The sequence below is a fragment of the Peromyscus maniculatus genome, chromosome 6 (assembly GCF_049852395.1).
Source record: "Peromyscus maniculatus bairdii isolate BWxNUB_F1_BW_parent chromosome 6, HU_Pman_BW_mat_3.1, whole genome shotgun sequence".
NCBI lineage: Eukaryota > Metazoa > Chordata > Mammalia > Rodentia > Cricetidae > Peromyscus > Peromyscus maniculatus.
In genome coordinates this window covers 73,851,452-73,869,516 of record NC_134857.1, presented here as the reverse complement: position 1 = coordinate 73,869,516, position 18,065 = coordinate 73,851,452, and the positions used below count along the sequence as shown (strand labels likewise).

General features: G+C 40.5%; 1 pseudogene; it reads right to left on the bottom strand.

Annotated features, from left to right (window-relative positions):
- Positions 1-7,085: 7,085 nt before the first annotated feature.
- Positions 7,086-8,165, bottom strand: LOC143273761 (speckle-type POZ protein pseudogene; annotated as a pseudogene).
- Positions 8,166-18,065: the final 9,900 nt, after the last annotated feature.

The following is an 18,065-nucleotide window of genomic DNA, read 5'->3' as shown; positions in this document are numbered from 1 at the left end:
TCCCTGTTTAGTTGTCATCTGTTCTTTCTCATCCTGGCAGAGGCAGCCACTCCCTTGGATTTCTCCTTCCCAAATAAATTTCTTTCTCAAAAAATCTTGGGTGTGAAGATCTTCATTTGCTGGGGCAGAGAAGATGAACCTTGCTTAGATGATATGTAGAGAACTGAGCACAACAACTTGGCACAGACATTTCCTTAGGAGGCTGAGCTAGGTGGAGCAGAACAGAAGAACCTTGCTGATAGGTGTCTTAGGAGACTGGGCAACATAGAGCAGAAAAATAACAACTTTTCACTGTTGCCAAAGGAGATTGTTACCTTTCTCTAGGGGTTTCCCCTTTAGCAGAGTGAAGCAAAAGAAGCAGCATCTTTGGTCATAGAAGAATTAGAGTTCTGCTGAGAAACCCTCTTAAGTGGTGACTGAGTAAAGCTCAGCTGTAGGAGCTCTCCAAGAGAAGAGCAGGATTGCTATATCTTGTGGGGAGACCATCTCCCACTACACCCCAACTCAAAGAATAGCTAGAGCTGTCCTAGCAGCTCAAGGTATAGCCTGACTCCACAAGCATTCAGCACACCTTTCCCTATAGAGCTGAGCTGTCCCACGGCAGCTCCAGCCACCATAAATGTCTTAGTAACTCAAGGTATAGCCAGACTTCCCAACAGTCAGGATACCGACACCTTGCCACCCCCAGAATAGCAACACATGCTTACACACCTCATGTATGAACTTCTGGAGCATGTGAAATTTAAATAAAAGTGAACCCCCAAACAAAGGTCCAGCATAATTTTTAAAACAAGAGTTGAGTAAAGACCTAATCATTAAGGGGAATTTGTAAATGATGAATAAGAAAATGAAGAGGCCTTCAATTTTATTAGTAAACTGAGAGATAAAAATTAACAATTATCTATCACTATTATCTTTAAAAATCTGTCAGAGCCATGACTGTTGAGTCTGAGGAGAAACTGGGATCTTCATTTTCTGGTCTGGAAAATCTAAGTTGATAAAATTACTAAATAGACAGTCCCTCCAAACCTGAAGCATAACAGGATGCCATAGTTCCACAATTCCACTCCTAGGATAGTGCCACTAGAAATGAATAAAAAGTAAAGCAAGAGTCTGCCCAGTGTCTTCCATTGTCCTAGTGCTGAAGTAGAAGCAATCCAGGTTACTGTCAGCACTGCAGGGATGATGAAAAGGACTTTCCCATACAGCAGCCTGGGTGAATCTTACAGCTCCAGTTCAGAGAAGCATCTCAACATGCAAGAGTCCACTCATGCTCCATTCACAGGTAATTCAAACTGGACAAAGGCATTTAGAATGAGGTCAATGAAAACAGTGTTTGTCTTGAGGAGTGGAGGTTCACTAGGAGGGGCCCAAAGACCTCACCAAACAAGAACCACAACAACAACCATAATCAATCAATAAACAAAAAGACCCAAAAAGCAGGATAAGATGGCTGTAGTACCAAATTCTATCAGATTTCCAAAGCAGAATTAACATCAATACTCCTCATATTATTCCATAAAATACAAACAGAAGAAACAGTGGCTGATTCATTATATGGGACCACAGTTACCATGATACCCAAACCATACAAAACACCCCCAAAAAAGAGAACTACTGAACAATTTCCCTTGTGCACATAGATGGAAATATACTAAAAAAAAATCTTTGAAATGAATCCAAGAACACATCAACAATATGAATTGCCATGATCAAGTAGGCTTCATACCAGAAATACTTTTCAATAGAGGAAAATCAGTAAATGTGATCCACCATACAAACTACCAGTAGAAAACCTCATGATCATCTCATTACAAATAGACAAAGCCTTTGACTAAATCCCACACCTCTTCTTGGTCAATGTTCTAGAGAGGTTAGGGATACAAGGCACATATCTAAACATAAAAAAGACAGTTTACAGCAAGACCGTACAAAGCATCAGCTTAAATGGAGAGAAATTCAAAGCAATTCCACTAAAAATAGTTGTGAGACAATGTTGTCTACTCTCTCCATGCCTATTCAATATAGTGCTTGAAGTCTTGACTCAGCAATAAGGAAACTGACTGAGTTCACAGGGGTACAAACTGGAAAGGAAGAAGTCAAAATATTGGTATTTGCAGATGATATGAGAGTATACATAGGTGGCCCGAAAAATTCTATCACAGAACTCCTACAGCTGATAAACACCTTCAACAAAATAGCTGGATAAAGATTAACAACAAAAGAAATTCAGTAGCCCTTCTATAGAGAAATGAGAAGCAAACTGAAAATGAATCAGAGAAACACCCTTCACAATAGTCTCAAGTACTATAAAATTGGGCTAAATCTAACCAAGCAAGTAAAAGACTTGTATGATTAAAAATTTCAAGTCTTTGAAGAAAGAAATTGGCATAGATATTAGGAGATGGAAAGATCTCCCATGCTCATGAATCCGTAGGATTAACAGTAAAAATGGCCACCCTACAAAGAGCAATCTACAGATTCAGTGAATTCCCCATCAAAATTCTAACACAATTCTTCATATATATTGAAAGGACAATTCTGAGCTTCATAAGGAATTGAAAAAAAAACAAAACAGGATAGCCAAAACAAACCTGAGCAATTAAAGAACTGCAGGAGGTTTCACCATTCTACATCTCAAGATATAGTACAAAGCTCTAGTAATAAAAACATCATGGAATTGACATAAAAACAAACGTGTTGAACAACAGAATCAAATTGACTATCCAGATATAAACCTACACATGTACAGATAACTGATTTTTTTTTATAAATCCAAATATTCACTCTGGAAAACAAACAACCTCTTCATCAAATGGGGCCAGTCAAACTGGATGACTGAATGTTGAAGAAGGCAAGTAGATCCATACCTATATCTTGCACAAAACACATCTCCCAATGGATCAAAGAACACAACATAAAACTAGATACACTGAACATGATAGTAGAGAATTTGGGGAATAGCTTTGAACTCATTGGCACAGGAGAAGACTTTCTGGACAGAACACTGAGAGTTTAGGCACCAGGATCAACAATTAGTAAATGGGACCTCATGAAACTGAAAAGCTTCTACAAGGCAAAATAATCAGTCATTTGGAAAGAGCAGTAGCGTAAAAAATGGGAAAAGATTTTTACTAACACTACCTCTGATAGACGGTTAATATATATTATATATTATTATATTTCATATATTATATATGATACCTCGTGCCTGGCATGGTGGTGCATACCTTTAATCCAAATATTCCAGAGGCAGAGGCAGGTGGATTAAAGGACAGAGTGATCAACAAAATGAGTTCTAGGACCCCTTGGGTTTTTATACAGAGAAATCCTTTGTCAAAAATCTATCCCCCTAAAAATAACCCAAAACAAACAAACAAACAAAAAAATCCCAGGGAGTCTGATTTAAAAAAAAAACAGATTATCCAATTAAATAAGGGCTACAGATCTAATCCAAAATTTAGATGACTGAGAATCATTAAAGGAATGTTTAATATTCTTAGCCATCAGGGATATGCAAACCAAAACTAACTTGAAATTTGACCTCACATCTGTCAGAATGGCTAAATCAGTAACACAAGTGACAGTTCATGCTGGTAAGGTGTGTAGCTAAGGAAACAATCGTACAGGGGTGGTGGGAGTCCAAACTAGTGAAGCCACAGTGTAAATCAGTATGGTGTCTCCTCAGAAAGATCAATTTACCTCAATATCTGCCTACACAACTGTTGGGCAAATACTCTAAAATGCTTCTTTCTACCACAGGGACACTTGGTCAAGCATGTTCTTTGCTGCTCTAATCATAATATCCAGAATATAGGAAACAACCTAGATGTCCCTCAACAGAGAAATGGATAATGAAAATGAGGTATATTTACATAATGGAGTTTTACCCAGCTGTTAAAAAAGGACATCATGATATTTGTAGGCAAATGAGTGGAACTAGAAATATGCTGAGTGTCATAAGCCATATCCAGAAAGATAATTATGGTATATGTAGTGGTTTGAATAGGCAGGGCCCTCATAACCTCATATATTTGAATACTTGGCATTAGGAAGTGTTACCACTTGACAGGGATTCGGAGATGGGGCCTTGTTGAAGAAAGTGTGGCCTTGTTGGAGAAAGTGTGTCACTGGGGATGGACTTGGGGGTTTTAAATGCTCAAGCCAAGCAAGGTCTCTTTCTTTTCTTCGGTCTGCCTGCATTTGGATATGCAACTCTCAGCTACCTCTCTAGTACCATGTCTGCCTGCTTGCTGCCAAGCTTCCATGTTGATAATGGAATAAACCTCTAAAACTGACAGCCTCAATTAAATATTTTCTTTGATAAGAGTAGCTGTGGTCATAGTGTCTTTTCATAGCAATAGAACACTGACTAAGAGAGAAGTTGGTACCAGCAACTAGGGTATTTCTGTGACAGGCCTGACCATGCAGTCATTATTCCAACAATGAGGGATTATGTCAACATTTGCAAAGGTATTATTTACCCTTGTGATGATATTACAATGATGGCAGCTATGAAGACCATCAGGGAAGAGGTGTTTTTCTTAACTTGTCAGTTGACTTGGTTTTCACAACATGGATAGCAGGTGAAGAGCTCATACATGGTGAGTGGAAAGGAGAGCCAGGAAACCCTGAGATGGCTCTCTTCTTTCCTGCATTTTATTCCATCCAGACACACAGTTCCTGGATGACTCCACAAACTTTAGTGGTGGTCTTTCACATGGCTCTCATATAATCCAACTTAGAATCAGTCTTCCAGATCCATCTAAGGGTGTGGTTTATAAATATCCTAAATCCTTCTAAAGTCAACCACTTAGATTGACCAGATTCAGCTTTTCATTAGCTCATATTCTTTATCCTCCACTGGTGGGTTCTATCCTTAAACTTAGAACTGCCATGCTCATTTTGCTGGTCTTTAAAGGTGAAAGATTTTGCTCATTTCCATGAAGTGCAGAATGTGATCAAAAGAAACCATAGAGGGAAGGGCTTTGAATGGATCCTCCTCTGTATTGTGATCAGCGATATGTTCCCTTCACCTCATATCTCCCCAGTTAGTCCTGTCTTAGAGAGACTCTCTAAGCCTAAAGCACACAGAAATAAATTCAGATTCAATCAGCTCAGCCATTCCCAGTCTGGTTCTTCTGTAAGTCTGGCTGCAACACTACATTCTGTCAATATGGGATAAATCATAATTGGTTTTGACTCCTTGATTATTTATTCATCTGATAGACTTTTGCAGATGACTAATTAGTAGCATTAGAACTCTTTCCCATAAGAGTTCAGAGTCACTGGAGTAGACATCCCTCCATCATATGTGTCATTTGAAGGATTTTGTTGGTGATCACTTCAAGAAACATTGTTTGTAAGAAATGTGCTCTAAATTGTGAGTCCTGTGCTTCAATGAGCATGCTCCTAGAGGGAAGGTGTAACTTGTCACAGAGGAACTAAGAAACCTTGGACAGTAAGCTTAGGCTTTGCTCATAATGTCTCTCATTTATGGAGAGGCACAGGTGGAGCTTTTCTTTTTCCCGTTGGTAGGGTTTTCACAGGGCAAACTGATTTAGTTACAAAAATACTCAGATTCCCAACAGTAGGAGGTACATGTATTAAGCCTGGAATGGGATGGCCTCCTAGCTGACGGAGCCACTGTTCATTAAAGGAAAACAAAGCTGTTCATTAAAGGAAAACACACACACACACAATCACACACTGTCTAGCACATATTCATACACCTGAACAGACAGGAGGAATCAGGTGAAGTATCAAATAAATACTAAACCATGGGGAATAGCCCCATGACACACCTCTCCTATATGTCCACACAGAAAATGCTTTAACAAGACATTCCTCCAGACTTGAGAGGCCAAATAACTTTCTAGTATGTTTCCTTTTCGTGTGGAATTGTCAGAGTCCTCTGAAGTGTTTGCAGCAATTGATAAAGGCAAGCATGAATGCCTAGATTAAAATGAGCACACCCTGGAGGAGCCAACTCAGAAGGAGCCAATATCCGACAGTTCAGAGACTGCCACACACTCCTGCTGTTAGGACTCCCACAAACCCCCTGAGCTAAACAAGCACAGTATGTACACAAAGGACTTAGTACAGACACATGCAGGCTTTGTGATGGCCTCTTCAGTGTCTGTGAGCCCCTACGAACCCTGTTTAGTTGACTCTATGAATTCTGTACCCCTTATGTCTTTGATGCCTCCTACAACCCGGCTTTTCCCTCTTCCTTGAAGTTCACTGAGTTCTGATCAATGTTTGGCTATGAATCTCAGTATCTGCTCCCAACAGCTGTTGGAGAAATCCCAACTGATGTCCATTGGACTAGGCACCAATCTCTGAGTATAACAGAATTCATTAGGTATTGTCTCATTGATTGTGTGTATGTGTGTCAGTGAAGACACTGCACCAAATTATACTGCAGAGCACAGCTGGATGGAATAAAATGGCCATTTTCAAACAGAAACACCACTGGAATCCATAAGCTGATTTTACAATTTTTATTCATATGATATGACATTTTATTAGGGTATTTTAATTACTTGAGATGGATGTGCCCATGGAGACAAGAGGAGGACTGAAGAAAAGGTCCTCTGCAAGATCAACAATTGTTTTTGCCAACTGAGTCATCTCCCCTGTCCCAAACCCTGAGTTTGGAGAAAAACTTTGTTCATTATCTTTGCTTCTCTTGTAACCAAACATTCATGTTTGTTTTATCCTTTCTGAGTCCTTGATCATATCTTCTGCTCTGTCCAATCCAGATAGGTTTCTCCAAAGACACCCTGTTGTAACGTTCTTGGTGCCAGCAGTTAAAATGAATTTCACATTCTAACTCCTTAGAAAAAAATCAAAGCAGTATAACAACTAGGTAGAGGATGTGTAGATTGTACCATAGTGGAAGACTCCCCCTCCCTAAACCTGACATTGACTCCTTTACATCTGTATTAAGCTTCAGCCACCATGCTGTTATTCCCTAGTTTCACTGGAAATTTTCCACACATCCCATAGTCTACCCCTGTATCATGGGTAACACCATGACTGCTGCTTCTGGGAGACAAGTGTAGGACAAGGTTTACCAGGTCTTAGGATCGCTTCAAGCATTTGATAGGGTGCTCCAGGAAAGGGCAGTGAGCAGGCCTGGAACCATAAGCTTCAACCACTAAGTGGGGATATGAGCCCACCATTGTCTTCCAGTCTGAAGTCTCAGAAACCTCGGAAGCATGAGCTGTAATGAAATCCAGTGTCTGGGTTTTCAGCTGCCCTGAGCTGTGGAGGTCAGCCAGGAAGAGAGTGTGGGCAGCATTTTCTACAGAGAGGTCCCTGAAGAGGGCATCCTCACACATGACCTTCAAACGCTCCAGGCCATACTTGTCAGCAGCTGCCAGCAAGGCAGCTGCCATGCTGTCCAGGTCTGGTGCTGTTCCTGTGTAAATGAAGTTCATCATTGCCTTGAAGACTTGTGGCTCCAGGTCAGGGATCTCAATGCGATTCTTCCTGCTCTCCTCCATGTCATTTTGAAACATGGCTCTGAAAACTGGAGAGCGAACTGCTAAGATGGCCTTGTGAGCCCAGAATTCCTGGCCAGCTACCACTAGGCAACAGTCTGTGAACTGGGAATTCTTCCACAGCTCTCCTACTTCATCTGCCAGTGTGCATCTGGGAACCAGAATTCCCGGCTTCTTGTTCTGCTCAGAAAGGCTCAAGGAGACCTGGGCCACACTCACCTTGCAGACAAGGGTGAGCTGGTCATCTGGGAGAAGCCAAAATGCATGGGACAAGAGAAAATCTCGAAGAACAAACTTTTTGTAACCCCAGTCCTGGCCTGGAACGAATCTAAAAGCTCTTGGGTTCTTTTTGACATTCGTTTTCTCTCCTTCATTGCTTATGATCCAGAACTGGAACTTTGCCCAAACAGGACTCTTTAGAGAACTGAGCAACACTAGGTAAACTGACAGGTAATCTGCACTTTCTTCATCGACTCTGTTCGGGTGTACTCTCAAACACCATTTGTCATTGGCTCCTATTGAGAAAGTGGGGCTTCTAATGCTTTGCCGCATTTCCTCAGCAACAAAGGGGAAGTTGCTGATGGTCCACCTGTAGGAGAAATCCTGAATGCTGATTTGTGTGTGGTCCCATCTCTGGGCGATCTCATCTCCTGCCATTTCTCCTGCAGGTAGTTTGAAGTTTCAACTGGATTGAAATTGAAGAACTAGCAATTGTTTTCTCTTCACCCTGAGAGACGCAATAACAGACAGGATTTTGGTTTTTAGTTTTTGTTTCTCATCTCTTTCCTCTTCTACGAGGCAGAAAACTTGGGTCTCTGATATTTTCTATCCAGATTTCAATACTAATTTTAGAGGACACAATCTAGGCTACTTGATAACCTTTACATCACTCCATTATTTTATAGATTGAATCTTAGGTCAATAGGTGACTTGTTTTGACAATTATACACAACTTTTGGATAGTTTTGATCATTAATTCTGGTAATTCATATATAAAATGTTGCAAGAGGGTTCTCTAGAGGAACAGAATATATGCAAAGTATATATATATATATATATATATATATATATATATATATATATATATCAACAATTGGGATTTGTTAGAATGATTTTGGGCTGCAGTCCTGCTAATCCCAAATTGCCTTTAAAGGGAAAGACTAAGATTCCAGTACTTACTCAGCCCAGGACTTTGGATGTGTCTGCTGGACTTCACTATATGCTGGTGTTCCAAATATTCTCTATTGCCAGGGATGGGACGGACTTGCAGCAAGGTGATGGCAAGCAGTCAAATAGTAAGAGATTCTGGGTTCCATGTCCTTTTATATGCTTCCAGCAGAGGGTGTGGCCAAATTTAGGGTGTGTCTTCCAACCTCAAGATCTGGATTAAAGGTGTGTGTTTTCAGGCCCTGAGATCCAGATTAGATGGTTCTTTCTTTTTACTTCCAAAGTCTGTCCTTGAAATGGATCTACCCACATCAAATGAAACAAAACACTTCTCACTATTATGACCTCCACTTTAGGGTTTTAGTTAATTCCATATCTTGTTAAGTTGGGAACCAACAAAAACTACCACAAGGGTATTTTGCATATTTTGGTTCACCTTAAATAAAATAGGGTAGGCATCCATTCCTATATAGCTGTTACTTCCTCTTCTCTCAGTTTTACACAAATTTTTCCCACTAACATGAACAGGAAAGAAGTGGTTCCTTACCCTGTCAGGGGTCTCAGTATTCACAACATGGAGTTCAGGGTGGAAGAATTCATATGTGGTGGTCAAGAAGCAGAGCCAGGCAGCAACTCTGAAAGTGGCAGTCTTCTTTCATCCAGACTCACATTCCCTGGGATGGCTCCACACACTTTCATTGGTGATCTTGCCCCTCCCCCTCAGATAATCCTCCTTGGAAAAACTGTTCTTGATCCACTATGAGAAGATCCTCAATTCTCAGTTCCATGAAGCTGACTGCCATGATTCAGATTCTCAATACCTCATAATTTTCATCCTCCACTGGTGAGTTCTGTCCTCTTTAAACTTTGAACTTCCATGCTTACTCTAATGGGCCTTAAAAGTGAGACAGTATTCTGGTTTTCAAAGGGTGCAGAAAATATTCAACAGTTACTGAAGAAGGCATTTTGAAACAGTTCTTAGAATGTGATCTGTAAAATGCTCCCCACATCTATCACTTCTCTCTAGTTCATCATGTCTAGAGGGATTCACTAAGCCTTGAGGACAGAAAAATGCCTTCAGTGATTCAATCACCTCAGCAATTCCCAGTCTAGCTCTCCCGAAATTCTGGTTCAAATGGTGCTCACCTCTCAATCCACGATAAATCAATCAATTGGTTTTGATCTCTGAATATTTGGTTCCTCATTTAGGAACCTTTGGCAGGTAGCTAACTAGTAGCCTCTGTGACTTTTCTGTATGTGTTCAGGACCAGGGTGGCAGGTACCCTTTCCCTCAAATATCTCATTTGTAATGAAGTTAGAAAATTCCTGCAAGACCCCTCATTTGTAAGAGAAGTGCTCCACCTGTAAGTCCGGAGCTTCCATGAGCATGCTTCTGCAGAGTGGGAGCAATTATCTCAATGGGGAACTGACTCCTGCCTGAGTCTCAATTACAAGATCTTTTCATATAATTTCTCATTCCAGGAATGGTAGCTTTGATTTCAGGTGGGTGGTTCTTTGGGGGACATGACATAGCCAATGTGATTCAGATTCCCACCAGGAGAAGACAAAGCCTTAAGGAGCAGAGGTGTCCACACAACAGAGAAAGCCAACAGTCAATGAAGCAAAACTATACTAACAGTAACATGCAGAAAGACTTATAGACAAACATACACTGAGAGAGAGAGAGAGACAGAGAGACAGAGACAGAGAGAGAGAAACAGAGAGAGACAGAGAGGCAGAGACAGAGAGAGACACAGAGAGAGAAGAGATTGTTTGAAAATGGATTTAGGAAACTAGAAATCCTTCTTAGCCAGCTGGCAAACACATGAGGTATTTGGGATTCTAGTGTAGCTTTTAGCCTTTCTGAGTGTGGGATTTAAGAAAAATCCCCATATTCTGGGTTGACAAACTTCAGTTAATAAGAAGATAGCCCAAAGTGGCACTAAGGAAGCCAAAAGTGTTACTATATTTCAAGCAAGGTTAGAACATTTAGAGATATCCCTAGAACTATGGATGTTGGTAGATGAAGGCTTTGTTTTAGCTATGGCAGGTGTTACTGGTTTTTTTTTTTTTTTTTTTTTTTTTTTTTTTTTTACAAAAGTGCTGGGTTTTACTCCTTGAATGGTACTTCCTTCATGGAGACAGTTGTGCTTTCTTCTGGGGGCCTGCTAATGTCTGGTCCCTCTTACACAGGTGGGTCAGTGCACCATGAGCATACGGTACCTCAGAGGCTGAAAGAAGCTGTTGGATCCCCTGGATAACTGGATAACTGCATTACTGACTGTTGTCAGCTGACTTGTTAATGAAGTGAGTTGGATGGCAGTCTTCTGGAAAGGTATTCAACACCTTTGACTGCTGAACCATTTCTCCATACCATCACAGTTACTTTCTTAAAGAGGATGGAACAGCTCTGAAAGACTAAATCCTTTCTAAATTATGGTGGTATTCTATTTGTAATGAAATGTGATTTTAATTGTATGTTAATAAATAAAGTTGCCAGGGGGTCAGAGCTATTAGAGCCATAGAAAGAGCGTGGCAGTGGTGGCACACGCCTTTAATCCCATAGATCTCTGTGTGTTCAGGGATACAGCCAGCATTGGAGACATATGCCTTTAAGACCTAGAGGGCTGTACTTACAGACAGTGACAAGGCAGTCATGTGTTTGGGTTTACAACCAATGAGAAGGCAGAACAGAAAGACTACATTAAAAACAAACACACAGGAAGTAGGTGTCTTTCGGAGAGGTAGGAGCACTGCAGGAGGAAAGATTTTAGCTCTGAGCTCTGACCTCTTGGCTTTCTCTTTTACATTGGTTCTGTGTTTCTTATTTTAATAAGACGGTTGGGTACATCTACACTAAATCATTGGCACCTGAAATATATTAGCAGGAATTCAGAGGTAATCATGAATTTATTCCTATTTCTTTCTTTCATTTTTTTTCTTAGACATAATTTTTTATTCTTTTTATTTTTATTTTATTTTACAATACTATTCAGTTCTACATAACAACCACAGATTCCCTTGTTCTCCCCCTTCCTGCCCCCTCCCCTTCCCCCCAGCTCACCCCCATTGCCACCACCTCCAGAGCAAGGCCACACCTGAGTACTGAGATCTACCTGATAGACTCAGTCCAGGCAGGTCCAGTCCCCTCCTCCTAGACTGAGCCAAGCATCCCTTTATAAGTCCCAGGTTTCAAAAAGCTATCTCATGCAGCGAGCCCAGGACCTAGTACCACTGCCTAGATGCCTCCCAAATAGATCAAGCCAATCAACTGTCTCACTTATTCAGAGGGCCTGATCCAGTTGGGGGCCCCTTAGCCTTTGGTTCATAGTTCATGTGTTTCCATTAGTTTGGCTATTTGTCCATGTGCTTTATCCAACCTTGGTTTCAACAATTCTCACTCATATAATCCCTCTTCTTTCTCGCTAATTAGACTCCCAGCACTCCACCCGGGGGCCAAGCTGTGGATGTCTGCATCCAGATTCCTCAGTCCTTGGATGGGGTTTCTGGCACAACTATTAGGGTGTTTGGCCATCCCATCACCAGAGTAGGTCAGTCCTGGCTGTCTCTCGGCCATTGCCAGCAGTCTTTTGTGGGAGTATCTTTGTGGATTTCTGTGGGCCTCTTTAGCTCTTTGTTTCTTCCTTTTCTCATGTGGTCTTCATTTACCATGGTCTCCTATTCCTTGTTCTCCCTCTCTGTTCTTGGTCGAGGTGGGATCTCCTGCTCTCTTTCCTTCGACCCTCACCGTTCATTGCTCCCACTCATGTCCAGGCTGTTCATGTAGATCTCATCCATTTCTCCATCATTGGGTGATCCCCGTGTCTTTCTTGGGGTCCCGTTTTCCAGGTAGCCACACTGGTGATGTGAGTAGCAGTCCAGTCATCCTTGTTCCACATCTAGTATCCTCCTATGAGTGAGTACATACCCTATTTGTCTTTCTGAGTCTGGGTTACCTCACTCAGGATGATTTTTTCTAGAGCCATCCCTTTGCCTGCAAACCTCATGATGTCATTGTTTTTCTCTGCTGAGTAGTATTCCATTGTGTATATGTGCCACAATTTATTTATCTATTCTTCAGTTGAAGGGCATCTAGGTTGTTTCCTGGTTTTGGCTATTACAAACAATGCTGATATAAACATAACTGAGCAAGTGCTATTGTGGTATGATTGAGTATTTCTTGGGTATATGCCCAAGAGTGGTATAGCTGGATCTTGGGGGAGATTGATTCCCAATTTTCTAAGAAAGCGCCATATTGATTTCCAAAGTGGTTGTACAAGCTTGCATTCCCACCAGCAGTGAAGGAGAGTTCCCCTAGTTCCACATCCTCTCCAGCATAAAGTGTCCTCCTCAGTGTTTTTGATCTTAGCCATTCTGACAGGCATAAGGTGGTATCTCAGAGTTGTTTTGATTTGCATTTCCCTGATGATTAGGGATGTTGAGCAATTCCTTAAATGTCTTTCAGCCATTTGAGTTTCCTCTGTTGAGAATTCTCTTTGTAGTTCCATAGCCCATTTCTTAATTGGACTGTTGGTCTTTTTGATGTCTAATTTCTTGAGTTCCTTATATATTCTGGATATCAGTCCTCTGTCACATGTGGGGTTGGTGAAGATCTTTCCCCATTCTGTAGACTGTCGCTTTGCCTTGTTGACCATATCCTTTGCTCTACAAAAGCTTCTCAGTTTCAAGAGGTCCCATTGATTGTTTCTCTCAGTGTCTGTGCTACTGGTGTTATATTTATGAAGTGATCTCCTATGCCAATGCATTCAAGACTCCTTTCTACTTTCTCTTCTAGCAGGTTCAGAGTAGCTGGATTTATGTTGAGGTCCTTGATCCACTTGGACTTAAGTTTTGTGCATGGTGACAGATATGGATCTATTTGCAGCCTTCTACACGTTGATATCCAGTTATGCCAGTACCATTTGTTGAAGATGCTTTCTTTTTTCCATTGTACACTTTTGGCTTCTTTGTCAAAAATTATATGCTCATAGGTGTGTGGGTTAATATCAGGGTCTTCAATTTGATTCCTTTGGTCAACATGTTGGTTTTTATGCCAATATCAAGCTGTTTTTATTGCTGTAGCTCTATAGTAGAGCTTGAAGTCAGGGATTGTGATGCCTCCAGAGGTTGTTTTATTGTACAGGATTCTTTTGGCTATCCTGGGTTTTTTGTTTTTCCATATGAAGTTGAGTATTATTCTTTCCAGGTCCGTGAAGAATTGTCTTGGTATTTTGATGGGGATTGCATTGAATCTGTAGATTGCTTTTGGTAAAATTGCCATTTTTACTATGTTGGTCCTGCCTATCCATGAGCATTGGAGATCTTTCCATTTTCTGACATCTTCTTCAATTTCTTTTTTCAGGGACTTAAAGTTCTTGTCATATAGTTCCTTCACTTGCTTGGTTAGTGCTACCCCAAGGTATTTTATATTATTTGTGGCTATTGTAAAGGGTGATGTATCTCTGATTTCCTTCTCAGCTTCGTTGTCCATTGTATATAGGAGGGCTACTGATTTTTTTTTTTAGTTGATCTTATATCCTGCTATGTTGCTGAAGGTGTTTATAAGCTTTATCAGTTCCTGGGTGGAATCTTTGGGGTCACTCAAGTATACTATCATGTCATCTGCAAATAGGGAAAGCTTGACTTCTTCCTTTCCAATTTGTATCCCCTTAATCTCCTTATGTTGTCTATTGCTCTGGCTAGAACTTCAAGTACTATATTGAATAAGTATGGGGAGAGTGGACAGCCTTGCCTCATTCCTGATTTTAGTGGAATTGCTTTGAGTTTCTCTCCATTTAATTTGATGCTGGCTGTTGGTTTGCTGTAAATTGCCTTTATTATGTTTACGTATGTTCCCTGTATTCCTGATCGCTCCAAGACTTTTATCATGAAGAGGGGTTGGATTTTGTCAAATGCCTTTTCTGCATCTAGTGAGAGGATCATGTGGTTTTTTCTTTGAGTTTGTTTATATGGTGTATTACATTGACGGACTTTCGTATGTTGAACCAACCTTGCATCCCTGGGATGAAGCCTACATGATCATGGTGGATAATTGTTCTGATGTATTCTTGGAGTCTGTTTGCCAGTATTTTATTGAGTATTTTTGCATCAATGTTCATGAGGGAGATCGGTCTGTAGTTCTCTTTTTTTGTTGCATCCTTGTTTGGTTTGGGAATCAGGGTAAATGTAGCCTCATAGAAGGAGTTTGGTAATGTCCCTTCTGTTTCTATTATGTGGAACAATTTAGAGAGTATTGGTATTAACTCTTCTTTGAAGATCTGGTAGAATTCTGTGCTGAAACTGTCTGGTCCTGGGCTTTTTTTGGTTGGGAGACTTTTAATGACTGTTTCTATTTCCTTAGGGGTTATTGGACTATTTAAATAGTTCATCTGGTCTTGATTTAACTTAGGTATGTGGTATCTATCCAGAAAATTGTCCATTTCTTTTAGGTTTTCCAGTTTTGTGGAGTAGAGGTTTTTGAAATATGACCTGATAATTCTCTGGATTTCCTCAATGTCTGTTGTTATATCCCCCTTTTCATTTCTGATTTTGTTGATTTGGATTCTCTCTCTGTGTCTTTTGGTTAGTTTGGATAAGACCTTGTCTATCTTGTTGATTTTCTCAAAGAACCAACTTGTTGTTTCAATAATTTTTTGTATTATTCTCTTAGTTTCTATTTTATTAATTTCACCTCTCACTTTGATAATTTCCTGGCATCTATTCTTCCTGATAGACTTTGCTTCTTCTTGTTCTAGAGCTTTCAGGTGTGCTGTTAAGTCACTAGTGTGAGATTTCTCCAACTTCTTTATGTGGGCATTTAGTACTATGAATTTCCCTCTTAGTACTGCTTTCATAGTGTCCCATCAGTTTGGATATGTGGTGTCTTCATTTTCGTTGATCTCTAGGAAGTCTTTAATTTCTTTCTTTATTTCTTCCTTAACCCATTGGTGATTCAGTTGAGCATTATTCAGTTTCCATGAGATTGTAGGTTTTCTGGAGTTTTTGTTGTTGAAATCTAATTTTAAACTATGGTGGTCTGATAGAACACAGGAGGTTATTCCAATTGATTTGTATCTGTCAAGATTTACTTTGTGGCCAAGTATGTGGTTGATTTTAGAGAACGTTCCATGGGGTGCTGAGAAGAAGGTATATTCTTTTTTGTTAGGATGGAATGTTCTGTAGATATCTATTAGGTCCAATTGGGTCATGACATCAGTTAAGTCCTTTATTTCTCTGTTAAGTTTCAATTTGGGAGATCTGTCCAGTGGTGAAAGTGGGGTGTTGAGATCTCCCACTATTAATGTGTGGGGTTTTATATGTGGTTTAAGCTTTAGTAATGTTTCTTTTACATATGTGGGTGCCCTTGTGTTTGGGGCATAAATGTTCAGAATTGAAACTTCATCTTGGTGGATCTTTCCTGTGATGAGTATGTATTACCCTTCTTGATCTCTTTTGATTGATTTTAGTTTGAAGTCTATTTTGTTGGATATTAGGAAGGCTACATCTGCTTGTTTCTTAAGACCATTTGATTGGAAATTCTTTTCCCAGCCTTTTATTCATATGTAGTGTCTGTCTTTGAATTTGAGATGTGTTTCTTGTATGCAGCAGAAAGATGGGTCCTGATTTTGTATCCATTCTGTAAGCCTATGTCTTTTTGTAGGTGAATTAATTCCGTTAATATTAAGGGATATTAATGACTAGTGATTGTTCATCCCTGTTATTTTTTTGTTGTAGCGTGTGTGTACTTGTTTTCTTTGGGGTTTGTCGCTGTGGCTTTATCTATTGCCTGTGTTTTTCAAGTGTGTATCTGACTTCCTTTGGTAGGAATTTTCCTTCTAGTGCTTTCTGTAGGGCTGGGTTTGTGGATAAGTATTGTTTGAATCTGGCTTTGTCTTGGAATGTCTTGTTCCTTCCGTATATGATGATTGAAAGTTTTGCTGGGTATATTAGTCTGGGCTGACATCCATGGTCTCTTAGTGTCTGCATTACATCTCTCCAGGTCCTTCTGGCTTTCAAAGTCTCCATTGAGAAATCTGGTGTTATTCTGATGGGTTTACCTTTATAGGTCACTTGGCCTTTTTCCTTTGCTGCTCTTAATATTCTTTCTTTATTCTGTACATTTAGTTGTTTTATTATTTTGTGTTGAGGGGACTTTTTTGGGGGGTCTAGTCTGTTTGGTGTTCTATAGGCTTCTTGTATCTTCATAGGCATTTCCTTCTTTAAGTTGGGAAAGTTTTCTTCTATGATTTTGTTAAATATATTTTCTGTGCCTTTGAGTTGGTATTCTTCACCTTCTTCTATCCCTATAATTCATAGGTTTGGTCTTTTCACAGTGTCCCAAATTTCTTGGACATTTTGGTTCATGACTTTGTTGGCTTTAGTGTTTACTTTGACTGATGAATCTATTTCTTCTACTGTATCTTCAATGACAGAGATCCTCTCTTCCATCTCTTGCATTCTGTTGGTTATACTTGCATCTGAAGTTCCCGATCTTTTACTCTGATTTTCTATTTCCAGCATTCCCTCTGTTTGTGTCTTCTTCATTTTTTCCATTTCCCTTTTCAGGTCTTGGACTGTTTCCTTTATTTGTTTCATTGCTTTTTCATGATTTTCTTTCAGTACTTTATTGTTTTCTTCCAGGACTTTATTATTTTCTTCTAATTTGTTTGCCCTTTCCTCTATTTGTTTACAGCGTTCTTCCCATTTTTTTTGTCTTTTCCTCTATACAAGCCTCTACCTTCTTCATGATGTTATTCATAAGGCTGTTTTCTTCTGCTTCTTCCAATTTTTGATGTTCAGATCTAGATGTTGGAGGCAGGCTAGGTTCTGATGATGCTGTATTGCTCTTCATTTTGTTGTATGTACTTCTGCCTTGACGTCTACCCATCTCCTTATGGTTTGTTCTTCACCTTATCAGTGCACTTGTTTCAGACAGAGCTGACAGATTCAGGAATTCTCTCTCTCTTGTCCAGATGGGAGCTCCCTTGTCAAAATGGCAACTCCGGAGCAAGATGGATGCTCTTTTCTGGATGGGAAACTGGGGCAGGATGGGAGCTTTTGTCCAGACAGGAATTCAGTGGTAGGATGGGCACTCTTATCCTGAAGGGAAGTCCAGGGCAGGATGTGCGCTTCTGTCCAGAAGGGAAGTCCAGGTAAGGATGGGAACTCTTGTCCAGAAGGGAAGTCCAGGGCAGGATGGGAGCCCTCTCTGGTCCACAAGGGAAGTCTGGGGCAGGATGGGAGCTAGGGGCCAGACTCTAAGTCTCAGGAAGTGGCTGGGGTCTCCGGCAGATGGGCGTGGGGGCAGGGCGTGGAGATTGCAGGGGCTGCCAGGGGCTTGGACAAGGGGATCCTTCCCGATGGGGCTAGAAGGGGACCTGCCCGGTGGCC